A 4,570-nucleotide genomic window follows, 5' to 3' on the forward strand; every position below is an offset into this window, starting at 1 on the left:
GCGCTGGATTCGCTACACCCGTAGCGGACCCAGGTGTACAGCCAGCGCTGCAGACAGGGAGTTGCAGCGCTGGCTGAGCTTTGTAAGTTTGGACACCTGCTAAGTTGCAGCGCTGTAACCCCCTCACCAGCGCTGCAACTTGCAAGTGTAGCCAAGGCCCAAAAGTCTGCCAGGCTACAGCCTGAATGAACTATACTCTGACCCTCAAAATTGTCCTAGAATAGGGTGACGCATGATGGTGGAAGATTGCGTGAAAGCTTGCAATTCCCCAACTTGTGTTGTACTCCCTTCTAGCTCTATAGTATAGCCCTGTGCTGTACTCCCCTCAGGGCTATCCATTTGAAATCTTTCAGAAGGAATAAACTCAACAACCAAAAATGAGACCTTGTCAGAAAAAAGTCACCAGAAAGCAGAGCTAAGTGGGAAATAGGATTTCCATTTCACAGAAAATTCTGACATTTCAAATTTTCCTTTTGTCCTGAATTGGAATCAAAAGTCAAAACTCCCCACCAAACAAATATTCCAAAATATTTCATTTTAGGAACGTCGAAACCAAATTATCAAAACATTTAGATGAGCTCTAACAAACATTTTGTTTCAGCCTTATCATTTTGAATTTTAATATAATTAATATCACTATTTCAGCAATTAATTAAATGATTTGATAATTTCCCATCACATTTTTTGATAAAATCAATATGGTCCCAGAAAATATTTCAGTGTCATCGAATCAGCATTTTCTGACAGAGTACTGTTCTGGAAAATGTTTGACCAGCTTTGCCAGAAAGGTGGAGACCATATCTTTATAGTAGTTGCTTGGCTGTCAAACTAAAAGATCAAAGATCACAGATACTAGTTTTAATTCTTTTATAGTGTCATAAAACATTTTAAATTACAAAAGCAGAACAATAAAAACAGTGACAGACATTTTATTGATCAATTGACTGTACTTATGGTTCTCTTAAAGCAGGGATTTTCAAACTGGGAGTCAGGACCCCTCAGGGGGTCATGAGGTTATTACATGAGGGGTCATGAGCGGTTAACTTCCATTCCAAACCCCACTTTTCCTCCAGCATTTATAATGGTATTAATATATATAAAAATGTGTTTTTTAATTGATAAGGGGAGGGTCACACTCAGAGGCTTGCTGTGTGAAAGGGGTCACCAGTACAAAAGTTTGAGAACCACTGTCTTTAAGGAACACTATCAGCTTTAAAATCATATATTGGTACAGAAATTTAAAAAATCATTTCCTTAACTTTATAACAAATGACATATTATATTATCAAATCTGAAAGAATTTTTCAAAGAATATAATTTTATTTTTAACACATGTTTCTTGTCTCCTTTGTGCAGTTCACTTGCACTGGACTCAGACAATGGAAATACACAAATTTATTTTTGCATTTGTCTCTACTCAGTTTCTCTTTCCAGGTCTCATATGCTTGCATAATGCTGCAATATCATAGTTGCAAATTCCTTCAGAGGAATACGTACTTACTATATTTAAAAAACACTCCAATGGAATTTAAAACAAAAAATGGAAGCTTTTCTGCTGCGCTTAGGTTTTCAAATACTAATTTTCACAAAACCCAGATTTAGAGTCAAATTTGAGCTGATGGTGTACCTTTAAAGGCCAGTTCTCTAAAAAGATGCTCAATGCCAGAGTCTCACATAAATATAATTAACGGATAATGTTCATAACCTTGGAGAATAGGAAGCAATAACTCTGATTTTGATTAAATACTGCAGGGAAGCATCTGCAAGGCATCTGATAACATCAAAAGCTATTAATTCCACTGCCACAAATGTTATTCCCATTATACTGTATGACAAGATTTAAAAAAAATGCAGCAATCAAATCAGAACAAATGCAAACCAAGAATAATATATTCTTACCTTAAGAGGGATAGAAAGTCCTTTGCTGACTCTTTCTCAGACTTTTTAGAGAACACATTGGGTTGTGGTTGCGAAGGGTAATAGAGCCAGCGTGAGGTTAAAAATGAATTCTTACTTGTGCAGGGATAGGTCCACAAAGTAAACTGTCTGTGAGTAGCGTGTATCATGCAAACTGGATATATATTGGCCTGAATCTTGTCCTGTGATGAACAGATGCACTGGGGGGCAAGTGGTGGACAAGAATGCATAAAGATGTCTCTTCCAATTTAGTGTGTCTACGCATCAATGGGACAGAATTTATAGCACTCAAGAGAGCACCACAGAGTAAAGCTGGATTAAGGCAATCTGACGCCCTAGCACACCATGACACAAGGCCTCTTGTCATTCCTATCCCTGCACTATGGCTCTGCCCACCATTTGGGGCACCAAGAGCAGGCCTCTTATGCATCATGCATTGTGTTACACTCCTGTATTTGTCAACCCTGTCATGCCTGCCTTAGTCAAAATTTCACACATCCAGCTAACCTGTAGCAGGGGCTGCAGTTCCTCCTAATGGACTCTATTGTACATGGTTATGGACTGTGGCAGCAGCAGAACAACAGCAAGCAGAGAGAGGTGAGGGCTGGATGGGGAGCAGAGAAGGCATTAGTGAAGAAGGGAAAAAGTTGATTTGGGGAAGGGGAAGCTGTGCCAGGTCCCAGAACCTCAAGGATCCTTGGGCTCCCATTGCATGAAGCTTGTCTTGCTGCTCAGAGCGTAGAAAAACAGAGGACTTCATTTAGTAGGGGTGTCAAACAGGATAACAACCTCACTAGTCCTATCTCCACACATTTTTAGGGTGAAGTTTACGGTTATGTGCCAATTAATTTCAAATATGCAAATTACCTCATTAAATGTCATCCGTGAAGCTGCACAAAACTTGGCAGCTATGTGAGAGCATTTTGCCATCCCAAGGAAGTGGGGGCTGTAGTATGGGACTACCTTTTCCTCAGCCCCAGGAGCACTAGCTCTGGGGTGGCTCTGCAATACTTACACCTGCATCTGGGATTTATGTGATTTGATAGGTAGACCAAGTCTTGTGCACTCTTCTCCTCCTCTGGCGGAGAACAAAGGTTAACAGAGTACGCTAGTGAGTGTTGGAATTCACACCTCTCGGAGCTATTGTTTCAGGCTCTCTGCTGACTCAGGGTTTGGCTACACTTGCAGGTGTGCAGCACAGGGAGTTACAGCTGTCTTCGTACAGCTGGGTAGGTAAGGCGCTGCAGTGTGGCCACACTGACAGCTACCAGTGCTGCAGTGTGGCCACATTTGAGCATTTTGCAGCGGTGTTGGAGTGGTGCATTATGGGCAGCTATCCCACAGAGCACCTCGTCCCATTTTGGTGCCGTGGGTTGTGGGAAGGGACAGAGGGTGGCGAGTCATTCTGCTTCCTGTCCCAACGCCCCGTGATGCATCGCTTCACATCCCAGCAATCCCTGTTTTTCTGTCCATTTTTGGCACCATCTTGACTCTTCTCAACGGTTTCTGTGCAGCGCGATTTCTGTGGAAATGGAGCCCGAACTGCTGAGGAGTATGCTGATGAGTCTCGCCAGCACATCACATTTGGCAATTGAGCTATTCCTTAAGATCCAAAGTGATGAGGAGTCTGAAGATGATAGCAACTCGCCTGATGCGTACAACAACCAAGGTTCTGTAGTGGCACCAAATCCTATGTAAAGGGGGTCATATAAGGTGTCTAAGACCAGGTTACGGGTTACTGGTTATGATTATGCTGTCTGTATGTCTGTATCATTTTTGTAGTTGAAGTTATGAATATTGGCTGTATACTGTCTGTATTTCAAAATTTGGTGCTGCAGTTCTGGGAAACCCAGACAAGTTGGTGTCAGCTCAGCTTAGCCTGCTTGATGGCCCATTAAGGACCATCACTACACAATTGACCCATCGAGAGAGGCGGATACGCCTTGTGACTCAGCGGAGTATGCAGAAACTGGCCCATGTGACTGCAAACTCCATTTTGCTGTAACTTTCCACAGTAGGAACAAAGGAGTGTTCTTACACCTGGAAAAGTCTATATAAGGCGAAGGCCTCATCTCCATTTGTCTTCAATCCTGCTTCTTACCTCTGGAGGGACTTTGCTACAAGCTGAAGCTCTGCACAAAGGACTGAATGACCCATCCCAGCAGGGGATGTTCTCCAGAGACTGGACTTAAACCTGCAGTTTACTTCATCACTGCTACAAGCCTGAACTAAGGACTTTGCCATTACTGTATGTAATTGATTCATTTAACCAATTCTAGCTCTCATCTCTATCTTTTTCCTTTTATGAATAAACCTTTAGATTTTAGATTCTAAAGGATTGGCAACAGCGTGATTTGTGGGTAAATCTGATGTGTATATTGACCCTGGGTCTGGGGTTGGTCCTTTGGGATCGGAGAGAACCTTTTTCTTTTACTGGGGTGTTGGTTTTCATAACCATTCATCCCCAGGACGTGTGGGACTGGTGGTGATACTGGGAGACTGGAGTGTCTAAGGAAATTGCTTGGTGACTTGTGGTTAGCCAGGGGTGACACCGAAGTCTTTTGTCTGGCTGGTTTGGTTTGCCTTAGAGGTGGAAAAAACCCCAGCCTTGGGCTGTGACTGCCCTGTTTGAGCAATTGGTCCTGATTTGGCA

Source organism: Chelonoidis abingdonii, chromosome 2, assembly GCF_003597395.2.
Source record: "Chelonoidis abingdonii isolate Lonesome George chromosome 2, CheloAbing_2.0, whole genome shotgun sequence".
NCBI lineage: Eukaryota > Metazoa > Chordata > Testudines > Testudinidae > Chelonoidis > Chelonoidis abingdonii.